Consider the following 24,960-nt stretch of genomic DNA (forward strand, 5'->3'; position numbering starts at 1 on the left):
CCTGCTGCATCTATCTTGTGGGCTCGCCTGATTTCCTGTCCTCCGGATCTCTGCTTTCAAATATATATATATATATATATATATATATATTCACTGAAAAAACCATAGGTTATAGACCATATATAGTTAGGAATTAGCATTTAGAAAACCTTATTTTACTCACACAAAACCATTGAAATTCCATATATAGTTAGTTGCACTAACTATATATCGCGCACCCGCAATCCACTGCTGATGATGTCACATATTACATAATTCGTGACATGGTCAGTGACATCACTGATGACATCACTGATGACATCTCAAATGACATCACTGATGACATCACTGATGACATCTCAAATGACATCACTGATGACATCATGACACACCAATACCAGTTACTACATACGCACTCACTGATTCCTACGTCTACACACACATTCACTCATTCACCCATACAATCACTCATACATACAGTCACTCATTATTACAACACTATCATATGCACTCATACACCTATGCAGACACTCACACACTGCCACTCATCCATGGAGTTACTCACACACCTAGTCAGTCCTGTAAAGAATCAATCACACTTCCATTTCCTCATCTATACAGTTAAACACAGAACACCATACTTCAGTGACATCACTGATGACATCACTGATGACATCTCAAATGACATCACTGATGACATCTCAAATGACATCACTGATGACATCATGACACACCAATACCAGTTACTACATACGCACTCACTGATTCCTACGTCTACACACACATTCACTCATTCACCCATACAATCACTCATACATACAGTCACTCATTATTACAACACTATCATATGCACTCATACACCTAGTCAGTCCTGTGAAGAATCAATCACACTTCGATTTCCTCATCTATACAGTTAAACACAGAACACCATACTTTTCACACATATGCTAACACATACTTACTCTCTTATACAATCACTGATACAAGTACACATTGATATGCACAGAGTCACACACCTCCCAGCCAGCCACACACACACTCAGTCTTCCATACATCCACTCATTCTTCAATATGTAAAACATATTTAAACTTTACAAAAACACACAGACACTAGATGATGTCATCAGTGATGTCATTTGAGATGTCATCAGTGATGTCATTTGAGATGTCATCAGTGATGTCATCAGTGATGTCACTGACCATGTCATGAATGATGTAATATGTGACATCATCAGCAGTGGATTGCGGGTGCGCGATATATAGTTAGTGCAACTAACTATATATGGAATTTCAATGGTTTTGTGTGAGTAAAATAAGGTTTTCTAAATGCTAATTCCTAACTATATATGGTCTATAACCTATGGTTTTTTCAGTGAATTTCATTGGTTTTTTAACAGCTAATATCTGTAGCTGTAAAATGTATTCTTCTTTAAATCCAAAAATATATTTTATATGTTTATTAATAATTTTTTTTTTTATATATTTTTTTCTTCGTTCCCGCTTCGCGAATCGGGAAACTTCCCGTTAGCTGACCTTGATGCCGCGAAATAGACCGCGAGCCGGTAAACGTTTCTTTACCGCAACTGCCGCGTTAGAAAACAACATCGTGACGCCTCCCGTCCACATGACGTTTCGCGTTGTCGCGTGATACGTCATATGACGTGCTACGTTAGCGAACTGGTACGCGAAGCGAGGCGCAAAGCGCAGGTTTCTGGAAGCAAACCGGGAGGCCCTGCAAAGCGCGTAACGTAAACACAGCAGGTCATGTGACTTGGTAATAACACTTTTCATTGGTTCATTTCACTTTTGGTTTCCTAATGATGTAAGACTAGGTCATATAATCTAAAATGAACACTTTTCATTGGTTGAGAACTATTGTTTTTCCCAAATGATGAAAATCCCTCCTTCTTTCCTCACTCTGACTTTCATCATTGTGAGAGAAAGACCCTTTGTTACCAGTGAGCAATGGCTTCTTTAGTAGCTTCAGCTGGTGCTTCCCCACCACCTCCACCACATCCAAGGAAGAGTGGACCACCTGCTCAAGTTATAATTCAGCAAGAAGAGGAAGAAGAGGAACAGGACGAAGAGCACGAAGAGAGGCACTTTTTGCCTGAGGAGCCCAGGACGTCTCACCGGAAAGAAAACTTCATTTGGCAATTTTTTAAAATTCCCAAAGGTCAGAAAAAAGGAAATGCAAGATACGTAACTTGCCTTATATGTCAAGATAGACTGTCCAGAGGGACCGACAAAAAATACAGTTTCGGAAACTACACAATGCATCGCCATATGACTAGGTGGCATCCTAACAACTACAGTGCTGCACAGTTTCGTAACGACCTAGATAATCTCCCTATTATGGCCAGAAGATCTGTTGTACCGGAAGTAACGGGACCAGAGGGCAGGGAGATGGTACCAAATATACAAACGAGATTTCGTGAAGTAAAACAAGTCTGCGTACATTACAGTGGATTCATTTGCTACGGAGAAAGTAGCATCACTCTGATCAACAGAGCTATTGACAATCATGCTCATGTTTGTCCGAAACGCCCCAAACAATAAATTCTTTTTTTTTTTTTGTTGCTCCTGTTGAGCCCTTTACAATGAATCGTTTTCGTTGCCCCCTCCAAAAAAAAAACAAAAAAAATATAAAACTGTTCAGAAAAATTCAAAAAAAGTAAAAAAAGTTCAGAAAAATAATTAAAAAAATATAAAACATCAAAAACAATAAAAAAAAAGTTCTTTTCAGAACTACCTCCCCGGTATTAAAAAATTGGTACAATATTTGGAACTGTGCCAACCTCTATTTCTCTTAGTTCGCTTCCCAGTTCGCTCGCCGGTACGCGAACCGGAAGCGAACCAAAAAAACAGTAAGTATAAGGGAAGGAAACAGACAGTTATGTTAAAAGAAAGACAGCTATAGGGGAGTAAACTAGAGATACTATTACCCGTAATCCACTGCTGATGATGTCACATATTACATCATTCATGACATGCTCAGTATGTATGGAAAGGGGCAGATTTATATTAACTAGCACATCCCCAGAGATGCACCAGTTAATGTGCACCGCTGCTCTACCACCCACAGTCTGCCGCATTTACAATCAGATAGGACAAAGCTGCATCAAAACCCTGCGCCTGCTTGAAGCAGGCATAGATCTTGACGCAGGTAGGGTGAAAGCTAAAGCAACAACTAAGTGTCGTGTGCAGAAGTTGCAAAAAAGGAAAAATGGCGTTTAAACCAATAATGAGCCCATGCTAACTTAACACAGTGTAAAGATATCCAGGATCTACATCAGTTTGGGGTTCACGAACCTGGCAGGTAAAAGGCACTGAGGCTTTGCACCGTGCATATCTCATCCCAAATCATATGTTGTTTGTGAATGAAACAATTTCCCAGACCAAATGCTTTGGATTGGCTACTTCTAAAAAATTAAACACCCCTACTATCCCGGAGTTAGAGGAATATGATGGTTGGAGTATTTTACTCGGTTGTCCATTAAAGATTTACAGGCCCTACTCCATAATTCTTCCTTTAACATTTCCAGTATAAATCCAAAAGGTTGGCTGCTTTGGCAACGTGCCTTATCCACGGTTTAATAACGCTGCCTTTTGCTTTATATAAGTTTTCAAATTGTATGAAATATATACCAATAGGTCGTTATGCACCTTTAGGTAGTGGTTTTCTTCATGAGGTCTGGTCGCTTCCATACACATACAGATGTTTCAAAGATGATCAAGAAGTTTATCTGAATGGAGAGGAATGCACTGAGACGTCAGATCATTCACTAATGTGTAGGCACATACAGTTACACGGTTCATGCAACAAACACCGACCAAATATGGCTTGCGTGTTGCAAGGCACGCCAGTTCCTGCTATCATCCCCACGTTCAAGTTGTTGGAAAATGGTAGTTATTTGATGCTCAATAATGAAGATTGTTCTGGGTTAATTAAAAGTATTCCTTTTATCGTAACAGTAAGTGAACGGGTTATTTGCTGCAGAAATGTTCTATTTCCTCCCACACATGAACATAGGGAGTTTTCAATCTGGCCACAAATACCAACCTTGGGAACAGATTTCAACGGCATGGCAAGAATAAGAGCTCTTTTGTCTCAGAGAGAGGTGGCCTTGAGTTCGGCCCGTGAAACTTTCGTGCTTCACATAGCGAACACCCGTACAGAGGTGCAGACCCTTTTAAATACAGATTTGCCTTTCCATTTCAGCAAGATGGTTCGGACTATCTTTAACGCGTCCTCCACAAAGGGCCTGGCGCACTTTTTTAAAGTTGTTACCAGTGGTCTCGTGACTTCATTTGAGAAAATCTTTGGAGTCATCCCTGCTTTCTTTCATTCTATTTTTTCCACTGTGCTTGGTGGATTCCCATTTTTACTTGCATTACCAGCGGACGCTCTTGTGCTTTTTTACATTTTTAAATATGGATGTCCCTCCTGTGCAAGCTCCCGCCCTGCAGCTGCTGACGCTGTTCCGCAATCGCATGCTTGAATATTATGGCACAATGCCGTTGGCGATATTAAGCACGGCATATGGATTATCTTTTCGATTCTCCTACTTCACCTGTGTCCAGCCTGTATTTCACTGCCTGACCTGTGATTTCGATTGGGCCATTGATTTGTGTCTCTGCGGACCGGTTTCTCCTGACGTCGACTTTAATCAGCTGATGACTCCTATCATTACTCACGAGTTGGTTTGTCCTGGCGAAAGGATTATGGCTGTGGCATTGATGCATGGACTAATTGGTCCCTGGAATTTACTGGCGGCAACACAGTCTTTCTTGGAACAGAGCTTTCTTGAAAACCCACCGAGCTGTCCTCTGATGGTGATAGAGGATCCGGTGCTGGGAGAGCACGTATGTTCTTTTCCGCTTTTAAATTGGATGGCTGAACTCTTTTCGGATGAAGACGGTGACTTCCTATTGGAGGCTGTTGCAGTTTATTTTGCATACACAGTTATGTCATAGACCTTTTTCATGTTTGATATGCTGAGTACTAGCATTTCATTGACAATTCATTGACTTATTTGTCAAGTTTTTATTATTTAGCTTGCCTATTGGCTTAAGCCTCGATAAAGTAGTTGGCTGTTTTATTTTTCTTTAGCATTAAATTTTCCTAGTTTTTAATGTTTTACCTTGCGGACCGTCCACATATAAAGTTGCAATCTGCTCTCATGAGATGGCACTTCTATTATCTTATTCAGTTCGTTTCCGGATCATGGGGAAGTGTCATCTAGATCCTGGATATCTTTACACCGTGTTAAGTTAGCATGGGCTCATTACCGGTTTAAACGCCATTTTTCCTTTTTTGCAACTTCTGCACACGACACTTAGTTGTTGCTTTAGCTTTCAACCTAGTAGTTCATCGTGGTTTACATGAGAATAATATGTTATTGCTCTACTATCTGCTTTGCTTGTTAAACTATATCTGTACAGCGACTGCTGAAGTTTCAAGAACAACACAATACAGAATTGTTATGAGGTCTGATCTCCACGACTTCATACTCATAACATAAGTGCAGCTTCTGCCAATTCTGGGCATGAGGCGGGTTTTATATTGCTTTGCCGAACACACATACACAACACTTGATGCGGTTCACATGAAGAGAGAGCTGGTGTATGCTGATGTGATTCCTTCAAATCTAAGACACTAAAGTATGGGCACGCCCTAAACCAACACAAAGAGACCTTCTTAGCAAATAATATAATATGTGTATTAGGGAGGGTCAGATATAAGCAGCCGCGGGCTGTGGAGGGAGTTACGGTGAGGCAGGGAGGCGGGGAGGGGGAGGGGCAGGGTGGAGCCCTCTCCACCCTGCCCCTCCCCCTCCCCGCCTCCCTGCCCCACCGTAACTCCCTCCACGGCCCGCGGCTGCTTTTAAGTGTTGCTAACTCTTATTCATTTACAGCATGTTAACATACTGTCACCATTCGCTTTTTATGTACTAGTAACTATGCTTGTAATTTTGCTACTGATAATATGTGTACTTCTATTATCTAAGATACTACGCCTGAGAAGACGGCATTAGTAAATAAACATTTCAAATACACATGTGTTCTTCTTAACTCCATGTTCTGGTTTCTAAGAAATATATAACGACCGACTGTTCATGAGTTCCACGTATCCTGAGGTACTATAAATTCATATTCTGGATTGTCTAAACATTGAGAGTTTGTTATATCCAATGTGACACTGTACCTAGCTTGCTAAGGGGTTTTTGATTACTAAGGTGAGTTTTGGGGCACCCTAATTCGCCGAGGTTCCAATCCTCTGTCCACAGTTCTGTGTGAGAACAGACACCCTGCGACAGGGACACCCCTGAGCCTTGCTGGAGCTTCATCACACTTGCGATACAACTCCAGCAATGCGCCACCTTTACGGCACAGATACGTCACGCATCTGTGCTGTTTTTGCCCCATGATGCGCCGCATTGTAAATGCAGCACACCATAGGTGACGGAACAGCGGCACAGAATGACTAACACATCCCTGGTGATGCGCCAGTCATCATAAATCTATCCCTATGCTTCTTATCTTGTTAGAGATGAACCGCCATATGTATCATCAAAGTTTTTTGCATTTCCTAAATAGCGAACTTTAAGGAATAAATAGTGATTCTTTACCATTCCTAGTTTGCGATGAGCTATTTGCTAATTACAAATTACCCATTCATTTCCATGCAGCAGGAGGCCCATAGGAATGAAGGTGCAATTTGCGATTAGCAATTACCTCATCGCAAATTACGAATTTTTCCGAGGGTGCAGGGGTGTCTCAAGAACACCCTGCTGCACCCCTGAAAAAGAAATTTGGGGCATATGGCGCACATACATTTTGAAAACATTCCTTTACCTCAAAAACGATTTTCAACTCATAATTTGAAAACACTGCACATGGGGAAATGACTTAAAATGTCCTTAAGACACATAAAAGCGTTTTTTGATTGCCTTTGCAGCATGTTTCAGTAACCTTTAACATGCCTATGTAACGCAAACATTCAAAATCTAAATTTGCCATGCACAGGTGGGAGCATATTTACAAGCAATTTGCTCCACAGACAAACTTCTTACATTGAAATGGGAAAAATAACATCAGAGACTATCAATTACCTTATAAAGAAGCAGACACCATTATGTCCTTGTCATCAATATTAAAACCATTGCTTTTTCTCAAAAACGATTTACAAGTCATAATTTGAAAACACTCCACAGCTCCTATGCACATAAAAACCCTGTCAGTACTAATACTTCACATTTTCTCCAATTACAATTTCTCAAAGAAACAAAATCTATTTGTAAAACACTTGAGACAAAGCAACATTTGAAAAACACAACTTTCTTCATAATTTTCTCCTTAAAGCACACTATTTTCTATCTAAATTAAAGAAATCTTTTCTCACCTTAGCAAATACTTTGAGTTTCAAAACAGTCTCAGAAACACACCAATTTGTCTTCAGCAGAGCAAAAGGTATGCACTCCAGAGTCTGCAGCTATCAAAAGCACAGAAATGCTGTAATTCTTCACACATATCTCTCATGTCACCCAATCAAAACTCTTCCCTCACTTTTTTTCAAATGAAAACCCTTCCCCCCTCTGCCATTTCATGCCTTTTCTGCATGGCAACCACGTCTTGGAAGACCTCTGGTGTTTGCAAGTTCACACAACAATGTTGCAATTGAACTCTGAACTCTCAGTGCACCTCATATCCAGTGCATTCTTTCATTTAATGATTTTTTCTTCACCACTCAAAATACATCTTTCAAACAACTCATCCATGCACCCTAACTTTCTGTTTTCAGCAATCAAAATCCACCAATCACTGTTACTGCTTCATTAACACAGAAACTCCACAGTTTTTTTCATTTTAAACTCTTATTTTTTCAACTGCCATTTCATTGCCACACTTCATCTGACTGCAGGAGAACCTTCTCTCACCATGTTTTCTGTCTGGATTGTTGGACATAGTTACATCTATTGGGCTCAGAGGTATGCTGAGAACAGGAATTTACCTAACCTCAATTTAGAAGATGTGGAAATTAAGTGGTTTGGCCACAGAGGATTAAAATGTCACCAATTGATACCATTGGTGAAAACCTTTATGCATTTGCCAAAACCTGACCTGTTAATTGTGCACTGTGGAGGTAATGATTTGGGCACTTTGACTGGGGTAGGTCTGGAAATGCTTTTAAAGGACACCTTTGAGCAATTGATGGCACTTTTCCTCAGACTGCCTTGGTATATTCAAATATATGCCAAAGACAGAAATGGAGGTGGTCAAACCAATTTTGTCCACAAATTGAGAAGTCGAGGAAGCATGTAAACAAATCTGTTTCAGCTTACATGAGAGACCATGGAATGGGCTCCCTGTACAACAATAACTTGCATTACTACATGCAAGATATCTACAGAGGAGATGGAGTTCACTTCTCAGATGAGGGCAACAGAGTTTTCATTTTGAATTTAAGACTGTACATTGGTACCTACTTATAAGTACCTAAATGTACCATAAACCCAAAAGCTCTTCTCAGAGCTACCCTACATCTGATCACTCACAATTATTATTTTACTCTAACTTTTTTCACTAATTTTCAAGAAAGTACGCTCCCCAGAACGCTTCCCGGTTCGCGAACCGGGCGCACTCCACGCAAAAAAACTAAAAAAACGATATATTTTTTTTTTGCCCTGCGAGACCCTTTTAAAGCCTCCACATCAAACCTAGGGGGTCAGGGACGACCTACTATGCCCCCTTATGGTCATTTGCCCCTTCGCTTTGGCCTCCTCTTGTCTCTCGATCCTACCGAGAGACAAGATGGCGGCCGCTACGGACTGTTTGGAATGTTTACAGACGCCGAAGAACCAATCAGCTTTGCAAAGCTCCGAAGCGGAGCGCTGTTACGGATATATATCTTTTTTTGAACGTTAATTTCTCAAAATCCACTGGAGCACATATATTGAGACCTAGCAAAGGCACATCGGGCTACCAGTCCCTACAATTTTGCCAAGTTTCGTGCAAATCCATTCAGCCGTTCGATTATTATTATTATTTTTTTTTTTGCCCCGCGGGGCCCTTTTAAAACCTCCACATCAAACCTAGGGGGTCAGCGAGAATCTACTATGCCCCCTTATGGTCATTTGCCCCTTCGCTTTGGCCTCCTCTTGTCTCTCGATCCTACCGAGAGACAAGATGGCGGCCGCTACGGACTGTCTGGAATGTTTACAGACGCCGGAGAACCAATCAGCTTCGCTTCACAAAGCTCCGTTGCGCGAAAAGTACGCGAACTGGAGCGCTGCCCGGTCCGCTGTTACAGATATATATCTTTTTTTGAACGTTAATTTCTCAAAATCCACTGAAGCACATATATTGAGACCTACAAAAGGCACATCGGGCTACCAGTCCCTACAATTTTGCCAAGTTTCGTGCAAATCCATTCAGCCCTTTGGGCTAAAAGTGAGGCCAACCGCCCTATGGAAAACTCAATGTTAAAAACACGTTTTGGGACCCCCCTTTTTTCTCGGCCCCCCCTTGACAAACCCCCCCCAAATTTTCAAGGGCTGCTCAGAAACAAAATGTGCCATTTTCCTGAAAATTTCAGCCAATTCCATCCACAAACGCCAAAGTTATTAGACATAGAATTTTCAAAAATCCCATAGAGAAAAAATCCTAACTATATATACCTACTGGCGACCGCCAGTAGGTATATATAGTTAGGATTTTTTCTCTATGGGATTTTTGAAAATTCTATGTCTAATAACTTTGGCGTTTGTGGATGGAATTGGCTGAAATTTTCTGGTAAATGGAACATTTTGTTTCTGAGCAGCCCCTGGAAATTTGGGGGGGGTTTGTCAAGGGGGGGCCGAGAAAAAAGGGGGGTCCCAAAACGTGTTTTTAACATTGAGTTTTCCATAGGGCGGTTGGCCTCACTTTTAGCCCGAACGGCTGAATGGATTTCCACAAAACTTGGCAAAATTGTAGGGACTGGTAGCCCGATGTGCCTTTGCTAGGTCTCAATATATGTGCTTCAGTGGATTTTGAGAAATTAACGTTCAAACAAAGATATATATCTGTAACAGCGGACCGGGCAGCGCTCCGGTTCGCGGACTTTTCGCGGTATGGAGCTTTGTGAAGCGAAGCTGATTGGTTCTCCGCCGTCTGTGAACATTCCAAACAGTCCGTAGCGGCCGCCATCTTGTCTCTCGGTAGGATCGAGAGACAAGAGGAGGCCAAAGCGAAGGGGCAAATGACCATAAGGGGGCATAGTAGATCCTCGCTGACCCCCTAGGTTTGATGTGGAGGTTTTAAAAGGGCCCCGCGGGGCAAAAAAAAAAAAAATAATAATAATAATCGAACGGCTGAATGGATTTGCACGAAACTTGGCAAAATATTAGGGACTGGTAGCCCGATGTGCCTTTGCTAGGTCTCAATATATGTGCTCCAGTGGATTTTGAGAAATTAACGTTCAAAAAAAGATATATATCTGTAACAGCGCTCCGCTTCGCGTACTTTTCGCGTTACGGAGCTTTGCGAAGCTGATTGGTTCTCCGGCGTCTGTAAACATTCCAAACAGTCCGTAGCGGCCGCCATCTTGTCTCTCGGTAGGATCGAGAGACAAGAGGAGGCCAAAGCGAAGGGGCAAATGACCATAAGGGGGCATAGTAGATCCTCCCTGACCTCTTAGGTTTGATGTACCATTTTGCCAAGTTTGGTGTAATTCCGTTCAGCCATTCAGGCTGTAGACGTATCTAAATGTCCTATGGAAAATTGCATGGGGAAAACACATTTGAAAGTGTTGAAATTTAGAACCAATTAAAATGTTACTTTGGTTTTGTATTTGTGTGTGATGAAAGTTAATTGGTTATGTATATATCTCAAATGAGAGGAAACCACAGCCATTTTGTGATACTACTGTCTGAGGTACATTTGTTAGGAATTTTTGGTGGTCAATTTCTGGTGTTTGATTTACACAGTACTAACACTTCTCCTACTTTTAAAAAGTTGAGTTGTTAATTTGTAAGGGGAACTATGTTGTACACTTGAAGATAATTTGAAAAATGTTTTCTGTTATTTATTTGCAGTCCTTCTGTTATACTAAATACTTGATAAAGTTAGTTTTATATTATGTATTACTAAAAACGATAAATGAAAGTGATTATTTTTTTCTGCAATTTACAGCAAGCAATTTCAAAATAAAATGGCTCACAATGAAGAGACCGTGGCAATTTCTTTTGAATTATCCACTACATTGATTGAAATTGACAGCACCAATAATGAAATATTGTCACAAGGAGGAGATGACTTGAATGATTTTTTTGATCAATCTGTTGATGGCGAATTTATCGAATGTTTGGAGACCATAGAGTTACAAGAACCATCATTGCAGACTTTTAATGAGGAGATTCCAGATGAGATGATTGAAGAGGAAATTCCTGATGAGGACATGTTACTAGTTCTTTCAAATTTAGAAAATTCAGAAGAATAAATTTATATTTAGAAATCAAAAATTGTTTGAGACATTATTCATTTTTATTTTTAATTTATGAGGTTGTAGCGAAGTGATTGTAGTATAAAATGAGACTTATAGTATAGAGTGCAACATTTTTATGTTACATGGTAAGTTTACTCATATTTACTTCCCTTCTCCCACTATATTATCTCCAATGTGTATTTGACATCTCTTCTTCATCTCCGGCCTCCTTTCTCTCACTGTGTGTCTCTGATGCATCTTATCGCTGCTATTTTGTGTAATTACAGAAGAGAGTAAAATAAAATAGTTCGGAACGTGAAAAGGTGGCAAAGTAGAGTACCCCTCACCCCCTAGGCCTTCTCAGGCGGTCCCAAAAGGATCAGTTTCTGCTTTCCTGAGAGATTATGGTATGAGTTCCATATACCACAATAACTTGCATTACAACATGCAAGATATCTATCTCCTATTACCAACTTTTGGAGATATTCGCGCTAAGTGCGAATATCTCCAAAAACTAACACCTGCCCTGAGCAGTACTTAGCCATGTTATCCAATGGGAGGTGGATAACATGGCTAAGAGCATTAGCTCGGTAATGCATGAATATCGCTGACTTTTTAGCGATATTCATGCATTGCGGCCGTTTTTTATCGCATTTGCGATAAACCTTGATAATAGCAAGGTTTATCTTCGATAATTTATGACGATGCTTAGCGGTAAAAAATTCGTTGGTAAGCATCGTTAGCGATAAATATCGCTTAACTTTGGTAATATGCACCAACGTCTGTTAACGTTCGATTCGAAGGAAATGAGGAAGTGTTGAAAAACATTGTTTGCGCCATCTTGCCTTTTTTGAAATGCCACACTTTTGTCGTGCACGGCAGCCATTTTAGATGCCTTGACCAGACCCACTCTCTGCACGCTGTCGATTCGTAGCATGGCTCCCCACCCTCGCAAGCATCTTCCCCAGGCACTGGTCACCCCCGCTCTCTGTCTTATGCATGGGCAATAAACCTCCCCCCATCTGCGCTGCTCTTCCCTGAGAATCACACTCTGTGCCCGCCCGACACCTCCCTTTCGCCCTATTCACTACCGCACCCTCTGACACTCCTCTTCCTCTGTGTCCGATTGTCCAGGCTATCAGCTAGCCCTGCAGATGTAGTTTATGGCCCCAGCTGTAAAGAATCACCCCTCTTCAAAGGAGTTATAGTAGATCAAGGCCCACACCCGATGAGATCCGTCACACCACACGTGTTCCTACTATCTGAAAACCATCCTGTATTGTGATTGGGGAGGGGACCGAGCCTGAAGCGGAAGATTCCAGGGATGACTCTTTGTACATCAAAGTTTTTACATTTATGTGTCACATTAAAAATATATAGCACTCCAACAAAGTAGTAGGATTATAAAACTTTAATAACTTATAAATATATACAACAAAACAAAAACAGTAAAAACATTTAAACAACGAAGAGACCGTGGCAATTTCTTTTGAATTATCCAATACATTTATTGAAATTGACAGCACCAATAATGAAATATTCTCACAAGGAGGAGATGACTTGAATGATTTTTTTGATCAATCTCTTGATGGCGAATTTATCGAATGTTTGGAGACCATAGAGTTACAAGAATCATCATTGCAGACTTTTCATGAGGAAATTCCTGATGAGGACATGTTACTAGTTCTTTCAAATTATGAAAATTCAGAAGATGTTGCCTGGGTGCCGCACTGATTTGGGTATCCGGCGTGGGGCGTCCCGGGGGGTGGATTGTCAGTAGCGGTCTGTTGTGCGAATAGTTCCAAGGCAGCAGAAAGCGCTGAAATCTGGATGTCACGAAGGTGATGTCTAGTAAGTTGTCGCCCAGCAAATAATGGCGTGGGGCGCCGCGGGGGTGAGTGAGTCCAGTAGGCACCACAGCTATACTTACCGGCATTGCAGAATTACTGCTGGGGACAATGCCTGTGCTGTAGCAGGGTCACAGCAGAAACAAAAAGGATTCTGTTGAAGATGTTGTTGGTTTTCAATTTGAAAACAGTTCTGGTGTCAACTGCTATGCTAATGTAGTGGTTAATGTTTTGTTTTCTCTAGAAAATGTAAAAGAGGGGGAGGCAGTCCAAAGTTCTGGTAAAAGGGCAAAGGAAAGGATCGGTGGTTTGAACTATCAGTCAAAAAGGGGAGGGGTTGCAACAATTTTTCCTACCGGGTCACAGTGTGCTTTCACCGGAACTGAGGTCTGCAGGATTCTAGTCATTCAAAGTGAGGCTGGCGCCAGCATGGGAGCGCGGACGTCCCGCGGATACAGTTTCGTCACTCCACGGGCGATCATGGCAGTCATTCCCCATCGGGGGTGTCTGCGGGGGTCGGAGACTCCCGCGGCTCCTCTAGAATCTTCAAGGTCGTGGAGGACTACGGTGGTGGAGTCTACCAGTGACCGGGCCATTTCTTTATGCTGGGCCCGCTCTTGCCAGGTCGACCGCCATTTTGAGAGTTCGGTAGCTACTGGCGATCGCGGGTTCAAATGAGCGGACGGGCTCCACCCTGCCGGGCGAGACGTTGCAGCATCGCCACAGTGGAAGAACCCTTTTCCGGGCGCCTGGAGCGCTGAGGGTGCAGGTGGGAAGCCTCCACTGGGGAGGCGGGAGAGGCCTGTTCGCACCGTCTCTCCCTCCCAGTGCACCCCACGGCGTCTCGCTTGAGATTTGTTATGGCCGGACCAGGCGATGAGGACGAGGGGGGGGGGGTCGGAGGCATGTGCAAGACATCCCCCCCAGTGTTGTCAAAGCCATTATTGAAGAAAGAAGAAATGTCCCGTCCGTCTTCGGGCCGGGCTTCCGGTGGATGTCGGCCGGACGCCCCTTGCTCTGGCCCCATGAACGGGTTCCTTGGTTTATCGGCTGCAGCCGGATCCCATCGGCCCCGGCCGTTGGTGGCCGGACCGGTAGAGAATGTGGCGGGACTACCTGCAACTGTCAAGGGCCACCGCGGCCGGACTGGGAGAGAGAGGGGAGGGTCGAGGACACGGACATTCCCCCCCCTGCAACTCTCCAGCGTTGTCAATCCCCCTGACCGGGTCCCGCTGGCCTCGGCCTCTCCTCGGCTACACCCTACGTCAGTGGTTCCCAAACTTTTTTGACCCGTGGCTCCCTTGACCTTATTGGCAGTTGCCCGTGGCTCCCCACCATTTTTGTACCGTGGGGGGAGGGAGAGGGGGTGGGCGGGGGGGGTGAAAGCCCGATCTCGGGAGTACTTCCTTAAATTAATTGGGATGCAATGAAGGTATTATAATATTTGTAACAAAATAAAAAGATAATAGTTTAATAAAAACTCGTTAAGTGAGATAAGATACAAGATTAATAACCAAATATGTTTTCATGCACCTTTTTTAACCACACAACAATAGTTTCAAATGCTGAAAATACAGCCCTGCACACACATACACCATAGCAGGAAATTTAACAACTCCCACACCAATTCAGCACATGCTGTGGAGCACACACAACACTGCAAAAGTGCAGTGGAGCACATGTAAGTCAATGAAAAGGCAGCAGATTCAACAGAGAGCACACACGTGCTCCAGAGATGCAAACTGTGTGCCTGATCCCAAACCCTTATTGATGCCAGCTGCTGCTTTCAGTAGCTTTTGTTACTGAGAAAATGGATCATTGAGTTTGGTCTGTCGTATTATCACCAGCGTTATTTTTACACTAAAAAGGCAGGCTCCACGGAGCTAGTTAAAATAAAGAAATTGTGATAATAAGGCTTATGATTTCTTTAACTAGCTCTGTGGAGCCCGCCTTTTCAGTGGAAAAATAATGCTGGTGATACTACTATTATTTAAAATGCCATGCCGATCTCCTGCCCAACTTCAGTTGTGTGTGTTTGTGTGTCACGGAGCTCCAGTGTATGTATTCATGAGCATCTGTATGTGCCCTACGGAGACGCTGCATGTGACTTGTGTGAGAAATAGGATCTTGTGAACTCCCTGCCAACTAAAACCTTTTTACTTTACTAACGATTGTAAGGATATCAATCACTCACTCACAGTGTGCTTTGATGGACTAAAATAAACCTGATTGTATGTGTGCAAATATACAGTGCACATAAAGGGAGTGCATTGGTTACCAGGGCGCCACTCATCTGGTCCAAAAGTGAAACACGAAACATGTGGGTTTATTTTGCAGAAGGGGGTGGGGGGAAAAGGATATCTGCTCTGGATGTTAGCACCTGTGACATTATTTTGCAAATGAAATATTGGAGAATGATGAACAGATTTTGAGCTGGAGAAAGAATAGGGATACTGCATTACTAAACATCCAACTCTGGATAAGTTGGTGCATGGAACCGGGGTGCAGTGGAGGCAGCTGTGTTTTAAGCCCTCTCTGAACAACCTAGCCCAGAATAATACGAGGAGATTCTCTCATGAGTAAGTGCGCCTTGGAAAGCAGGGCTAGAAGCCCTTCTGAACTAGAAAACTTACCTGCAGCTCGGTTCATCTGTTCTGCTTTCTCTCCTTTAGAAGTCAAAACTGGTGCTCGTTTCTTGCCTTCTGCTACGTTTATGAACGATTCTCTGCTATACTGCTATGTGAAAAGCAGGCACTAGATGGCAGCACACGCGAAGAATTTAATGACATGTGTAGACTCGACTGGAAGTATAATTATAAAACACAGAGGCATTTAGCGGACTAGAAAAGTGTGATTTTGAAACTGTGCTTGTTGCGCGGCGCCCCTGGCTAGACTTCACGGCACACTGGGGCGCCGCGGCGCACAGATTGGGAACCACAGCCCTACGTGATGATCTCCTGGCCGAGGCGTGGCAGCAGGACCCGTCTTATATGTGTTGCTTCCGGCTGGGCGTAGCCGAAAACCTGTTGCCCTTTGGAAGTTTCTAGAATGGGGCGGATGTCTGCTGACTTCTATCTTTCCCAGTTTGCCGTTATTTGGCCGTGGCAGGCGGTGGGACAGACAGGTTTTGGGGCAGTGAGGGGCGATGTTTTCAGGTTTCTTATTACAGGCTTACTTCTAACGTTTCTTGTTTCTAGGACAATAATAAGTTTTATCATTACGTATTGTTATCGTTTCTTTGTTTGTTATTTAATAAAAAGTTCATCAGTGGCCTACTGATTTTCGTTTTCCTATTCTTTTCTTTCCAGGTTGTTTCATGCTAAAGTTTCTGTTAACAGGATACAGTGATCACTTCGTTATTATTGCATATGTCCTTTTCACTAGGGGTGCTCTCTGGTCGGGCCAGATGACGTATCTCTAGTAAATGGTCCGGGTGAAACAGGTGCATCAATCAGTGGGGAGTAGATAGGCATGACAGATTACAACGGGGGAGAAAGGTGCGCATTACCTACCCTTTCACTACTTGCAAAGATTTTCCTACGTATATTTGCAAACAGGGAATACCTCCAAAAAGAACCAATTCCCAAACAGTCAATGTTTGGGCAAACAATCAATCAATGAGGAACGAAATAGGCACGACGTGTTAAAGGTTTGCGTTACCTACCCTTCACTATCTGCAAAGGGAGAGAGAATATTCCTATTCTTCCTCGTTTGCAGGCAGAGAAGATCCTTAAGAGAACCAACTTCGAACAATTCAATGCTCGATTCAAACAATCAACAAGGGGTACTGTGAACACAAATGGACGCCGCTTATGTACATACACATTGCTATTTTCAACAGGTTGTTCTTAATGTTTCTATTTTAGCGAGGTCAAAAAGAGATCCCATTAGTGGCCTACTGATTTTGCTCGATTCCTTTTGTTTTTTTACATGATTTTTCGCTATCTGCAAAGACTAAACAGAGTATTGCGACTCTGTGCTTGTTTGTAAATAGAGAATGAACCAAAGAGAACAATCAATCAAATGGAGAGAGAAGCAGGCACGACGGATTACAACGTGGGCAAAGGCCTGCGTTAACTACCCTTCACTATCTGCAAAGAGAGAGTACTCCTAATAGAAATGAGGGGTGGGGGGCAGCATTCAAAGCAGATCAGTGTGCATAAACACGAAAATGTTTTTACTTACCACGTACTTGACATTCGACAGCTTATGATATTTGCTATTAAAAAACCATTGAAATTCACTGAAAAAACCATAGGTTATAGACCATATATAGTTAGGAATTAGCATTTACAAAACCTTGAAAATTCACTGAAAAAACCATAGGTTATAGACCATATATCGTTAGGAATTAGCATTTACAAAACCTTATTTTACTCACACAAAACCATTGAAATTCCATATATAGTTAGTTGCACTAACTATATATCGCGCACCCGCAATCCACTGCTGATGATGTCACATATTACATCATTCATGACAGGGTCAGTGACATCACTGATGACATCACTGATGACATCTCAAATGACATCACTGATGACATCACTGATGATATCTCATTTGACATCAATGGTCACATCAATGATGATATCATTAATGTGACAATACAATGCATCTCCTCACACTTTGATATAACCTCTGTTACACCCAGTGTTAAATACAGAGTATAATTTTTGAAACCATTGACACACCAATACTAGTTACTACATACACACTCACTGATTCCTACGTCTACACACACATTCACTCATTCACCCATACAATCATTCATACATACAATCACTCATCTTTACAACACTATCATATGCACTCATACACCTATACAGACACTCACACTCTGCCACTCATCCATGGAGTTACTCACACACCTAGTCAGTCCTGTAAAGAATCAATCACACTTCCATTTTCTAATCTATACAGTTAAACATAGAGTACCTTACATTTTCAAACATATACTAACACATACTTACTCTCTTATACAATCATTGATACAAGTACACATTGATCTGCACAGAGTCACACATCTCCCAGCCAGCCACACATACACTCAGTCTCCCATACAAATACTTGGACAATCAATTAATAACCCATATAGTTACTCATATAGCTACTGATCAACACATGCAGCAGTTTACAGAACAACAGACATAATAATGCACAAATTAAGACAGTTTAGTCACTAACCCATGCACTCAGTGAGACACAATTAATCACTCACTCATACAGTCAGTCACCCACCTACTAAATGCTTCATCCAGACACTTATACATCTACTCATTCTTCAATATGTAAAACATATTTAAACTTTACAGAAACACACAGTCACTGGATGATGTCATCAGTGATGTCATCAGTGATGTCATTTGAGATGTCATCAGTGATGTCATCAGTGATGTCACTGACCATGTCATGAATGATGTAATATGTGACATCATCAGCAGTGGATTGCGGGTGCGCGATATATAGTTAGTGCAACTAACTATATATGGAATTTCAATGGTTTTGTGTGAGTAAAATAAGGTTTTGTAAATGCTAATTCCTAACGATATATGGTCTATAACCTATGGTTTTTTCAGTGAATTTTCAAGGTTTTGTAAATGCTAATTCCTAACTATATATGGTCTATAACCTATGGTTTTTTCAGTGAATATATATATATATATATATATATATATATATATATACTTTTCTTCTGCTTCCTTGTGTCGTTCGCCTGCAAAACAGACACGGACAAAACAGTGAGTGCAGTGTACTTATTTTTATTTGTCTGCCATTACTCGTTTCAGAGCCCATCCGGGCCTTGATCACATGTCAATCGCTGCATTAATTTTTTTTCCTTTTTAAATTGACACATTCATATTTGAAAGCACCCTTTAAATATAGAAATCAAAGACATACTGCACATTTTGTCATAGTATGTAAGACAGACTCATTAAACATAGGTATTGATTACTGCAAAATAATGCATAAATATCATATTTAAAATTCCTTAAAATACACATGATTTTAAAGCTATTTAACATAAATACACGTAATATTTTGCACGGTATATTTGATTTTCTCTGGTCAAGCAGTTACTGTTAGTCATATATGAGACTTATGTTTGTAACTTTGTATTGTAATGAGAGAAGTCCCTGTTTGATATATATGACTGTTGTAAAGTGCAAGTGCAAATTGATGGTGCAGAATCTTTTTAATAAGTGTTTGACCTCCCGTGTTCTATTATATTAAAGTGCCCTAGTGCTAAGGTTGAAAAAACATTTATTTTATGGTTATGGCGTATGTAGCAACAAAAATTCCCTCTTATAGGGAACCATTGTGTTGATAATACCTGTTTAAATACATTATTGACAAAATGAACAGAAGTAGTATGCACAGATGGATGCACGATTGTATCTCCTATTTGGAAAACCCCTGTCACTTTCAGCTCAGTTCGACTGAACAATTGATTTATTAAAACAAAGTGGAGAAATCAATTTAGAGACAGGTAAAATGATCTTTCGTTGTGTTTAGACTCCCGGGGTGTTTGCAATCTAAATCGAAAATGTAGCGTGTTTCTAAGTTTCTTAAGGCCCCTTCTCTGTCACTCCCTCTTCTGTTTGATAGCACTGCATCAATTAAGTAATATTTGTAGTGTTCAAGGTTGTTATTATGTTTCCCCTTGAAGTGAAGGGCCACTGGATAAGTTGGATCTTGGTTGACTATTGCACGTATGTGCTGGAGTATGTATTTGTTGGCCTGTAGTGTGGTACTGCCCACATGGCAGGTGAACAGGTAGAGATCACGACGTACTCCGAGAGATTACAGGAAAGCAGAGGCTACCTACCTGCGGAGCTACGGGGACTGTCACCACTGAAGGAAGAGCAGTAGAGTGCTACGGAGCACTACGGCGGCACAGAGGAGTTGTGCTGTGCAGGGAGACACCGAGTTGGAAGCGCCGAGGAAAACGTCAAGAAAAACGCCAAGAAAACACTGCATTGCCCGCATCGCCCCCAATACCACGTTTGACGACAGGGCCTGATGGGGCTTGAAGGGTCTGCCTGAGGGGGCTTAAGGGGGCCCTACCTGAGGGATTGAAGTCAGCCCTGGGGGGCCGGAGGCAGAAAGCTATAGAAAGCTACAGCGCGGTGCTTCTTGGAACTTGTAGTGCTGGTAGTACCTCGCAGTTTGGAGCAGCTTGTGGTTTTCCAGAAGCAACACTATCTGGGGGGAACCTCACCTTACTTTACCACACCTGTTGGAGTTGGAGCCTGAATTGACCTGCTGACCGGCGAGGGTGCGCCTGTGGCGTGACTGTGGCGAGCTGAACCGGGGCTGCAGCAAGAGCGGCTGGAGCCGTAATTGGTTTAGCTGGCCACAGAGCTGCGGAGAGCCTGAGAGTCCTGTACGGTAGGGTTTAGGAGGGGTATTAGGGCCTCAGGGCATGCCACTGGGGGACACATAGACCTACAGAGGTTGGTGTCCGGTGAGGCGGTGAGAGACACGAGATAAAATTAGGTACAATTTAAGCGTGGTTAAGAAAGGTAGGCCCATCTATGAAAAGAAGGAGGTCGGACCTGTGGGACCGGTGATGTGGTAGGAGTTTGGAATAATAGAGCGTTCAAATTGTGATAGAGCTGTGGCAGAACAACGTCAGAACCATCGCAGTGCAGTGCAAAGAATGATTAGCTGTAGTGGCACCTGAACTGGCGAAATACTGATGGTGTATAGCTGAGCTGTTAAAAAACAAAATTGTTACTCATTATTACTCATTATTATTACGGCTGTTTTTATATTTGCCATTTACTACTGCAATACACACTTGAATATCTTGAATACATTAGTGATACAAACTATTAAATTATAATGATCTAAATATGAACAAACAAGCAATACATTGGGAATGCGCTCAGGGAAGGAAAGAACACTGGACGCCCAGACAAAACGGGCACGTAAATCCCAAGCACCAAAGGTGCAAAAAAATGCGAAAGCACAGATTAAAGGATCAAACCAAACTTTAATCTCACCAATAGCGCGGATGTTCAAAGATCAACAAAAATACCACAGAAATTCGATTTTTTGATAGATCCAACAGGAGCGCTTATGTCAATGGAAACAGATATAAACAAAAAACAGTTACAGATTCCACTAAAACCAATAAATATTTTTGAAACACAAATAGTCAACTTGGACAACGTCAACAGTACACAAACTAAAGACTCAATGTGTAAAATAACGGAACAAAGACGGAAAATAGAAGCACAAAACCTATTATTGCTAACTCAAACAGAAGGAATGATTAAGGACAAGAATGGGACGGAAACATCAATACAGAATCAATTACAAGTCAAAAACTTTATGGGTGGTATAACTACAGAAATCCCAATTCCAATAGAGGTTAAAGTTAAAATAAAGAAAAAAACAGAACTATTCAATGCACATAATAATGATACAACGAATACACCCTTAGTGGCAACTACGTTAATAAGAAAAAGTGGAGAAAAAGACATGGAATTGATATATGGAAGTCAGGAGTGCGACACTACAAATCATATAAAAACACTGGGAAAACATATGGAATTGATTTATGAAAATCCGGATTTTGGTACTCCAAATGAGATGCAATCAAGGAATATCAAGGAAAAAAATAGGGGAAGTAGAGATCAAGGTGACCTCAAAGCAGATTGTAAAGATAGAGATATTAATTCAGCTAAAATTAAAAATTCAGATGGAAATTATCATACTGGCCAGGTTGATATTAATACCCATGTTACCAATACTAAAATACTATTTGATCAAAAATCAAAAAATACAGATAATCAAGATCTAGGATCAATATGGGATATATTTGATCAAACTTCAACATTAACTTTAGAAGCACTGACATACCAGTCAAAAAAAATGGATACCCAAATTGAAATACTTGGAGTCATGGCCAATGGTCATTCCAAGCACAAAAGTCTAAATCAAGAATAGATTATACAATGGTATCTATAACATTTTTGATAAAGTTGTATCTTATCGACTAAGGAAAGTGTTAGCAAGTGATCACAGCCAACAAATATTACATATAAAACTGTTATCTTCAAAACATTAAAATTATTTAACAACACCTGGTCAGACCTGTGCCACCAATTATAGGAAGCTCATGTGGAAGACCAATAATAAGGACGATATGAAAGAAAAGGCGCAGGAATTAATTAAAGAATGTTTTAAAGAACATATTACACAGTCTGCAATTAAGCAGTGGGAACTTTTCACGCAGAAAATAGTTCAACCGTTTGATGCCACATCTTGTGATAAAAAAAAACGAATGCCCAAAACTAAAAAGAGGGATACTACCATCAACCTCCCACATGCGATCGGAAAAGTTAGGTAGACCCGAAATAGACTGAGGAAGCAGCTAACCAGGATCCCAAATAATGAGGAAATACGAATGCAATTTAAAAGTACCAATAGTAACTAGAGGAAATTACTTTGGAGCGAAAAAAATAAGATTCAGCAAGAACTTTGGACAAAAATCTTTCATGCTTGTAACCAAGTAAACTCAAGGGAGTTTTGGAAAATTATTAATGGTTTAAGCAGACCAAATACATCTCTGGTAGCATCCACCTTAACTGAAGATGAATGGTTTGTATTCCTTAAAAAGACACTAGACCCTGTATCTGAACTAAATACTCAGAAAGACTAACAGCCAATGATGATTAAAACAGACCTAGAATCTGATCTTGAAATTGTCATTACAGAAAATCAAGTGACGAACTTAATAAAGAAACAAAAAGATGGAGCGCCAGGACCAAATGGCATCCCGTTTGCACTCTACAAAGAAGATCCAGACTTATGGGCCACATATTTGACAAAGCTCTTTAATGAAGTTGTACAATCTGGGCAAATACCGATATCTTGGAGAGGATCATTAATATCTCCTATCTATAAAAAAGGAAACCGGCAATTACCAGAGAACTATCGCCTGATTACCCTCCAAGATACTGACGCAAAATTGTTTGCGGGGTTATTACTATCAAATTTAACAGATTGGGTTGTGGAAAACCAAGTATTACCCCCAAATCAAACTGGGTTTATCAAAGGTCAAGGAACCTCCACAAATATATTAATTCTATCGGTTTTAACGGATAAGGCACTTTTAGCTAAAGAGCCCCTCTATTTTTGTTTTGTCGATTTTAAATCGGCATTCGACTGCGTGAACAGCTATCTACTTTGGAAAAAACTTAAGGATCAAGGAATTCCAGACTCACAGCTAAAATTGATACAATTATTATACTCTGACAACTGGGTCAAGGTAAGAATTGGTGATGGTCGAACATTAACTAATAAAATGCACACGACGGGATGCTTAAAGCACTGAGGCTAGCTGGAAAAAAAGTATCTAATCTGCTGTACGCAGATGATGTTGTACTTCTAAGTCAAACCAAAGTGGGCCTGCAAAGATTAATCGATCGTATATCAATGTACGCAAAAGAAAACAAAATGGTAATAAACGAAACAAAGACAAAAGTAATGATAGTTACAAAAAATACAAGATTTAAAAATAAATCCAAATGGAGACTGGAACAAACTCAACTAGAACAAGTTGATTACTACCGGTATCTCGGAGTTATATTTAATGATAGCGGAAACTTCCTTCCACAAAAAAAAGATATTACTAGGAAGGCTAATAGTTTGGTTGCTGCATTTAGGATTATACAAAAAAAATTAACTGCATTGTCCTACAGCCCTTTATTAAAAATCATATCAGCAAAATGACTACCCACCTTGACGTTTGGCTGTGAGGTAATAAATGGGAAAGATGCGGAGATAATTAATAATGCAGTGGCTAAAATCTACAAGATCTTATTTTTACCTACCGCATAATGCCTCGCAAGCACAGGTGAGGTTGCAATTTGGGATAAGTAACCAGTTGTATGCAAGAAAAGGTCAAATTCTAAAAGTATGGAATCGAATAAAAAATGACCTTGGAAACCAAATGTCCCAAATATTATGGCAAGAAGTCAAGGACAACCGGAAATTGCAAGCTTGGGCCTATCTAAATAAAGCTAAGGAAGAATTTGGCGTAATACCAATTTGGGAAAATACAATTACCCAGGAGAGTTTCAAAAGAACAATAAACAAACTGACTAATCAACTGTCGCTGATAAAAGATAAAGAGGTATTTGTAAAAAGAAGACACGCATGGCCGATTATAAACGGATTAAAAAAAAAAACAACCTCAAGAATATATTAAAACACCGTGGTCGCAGCAAAGTAAACAAATCTTTATCAGAGTACATTTTGTATTATGGCCGGGTTTATCTCATTTACCATCATGGAAGAGCAGTGAGGACAATACTATATGTAGGTTATGTAAACGTGGGCAAGAGGATATTATACATCTACTATGTCTTTGCCCTGAATTAGAAAGTGAAAGGAAAATCACCCTTAAGAGGCTACTCAATGCTCGTGGAGTAAGGACGTGTAGACAAGCAGTGATAGCATGCCTTAACCCTAAAGACATACTTATGAACTCTGCATTTTAAAAAATTTATGTGTTGTTGGTAAAAAACTTGATGACTAAATTTTTGTATTTTATTAACTATGCGATATTAGATAAATCATGTTTATAGTGTTTTAAAATAGTTTTTTTCCTTTTTTAATACCTGGTGATATTTTAAGCATTTTTGTAAGATTTTA

The sequence above is a fragment of the Lissotriton helveticus genome, chromosome 6 (genome assembly GCF_964261635.1).
Source record: "Lissotriton helveticus chromosome 6, aLisHel1.1, whole genome shotgun sequence".
Classification (NCBI taxonomy): domain Eukaryota; kingdom Metazoa; phylum Chordata; class Amphibia; order Caudata; family Salamandridae; genus Lissotriton; species Lissotriton helveticus.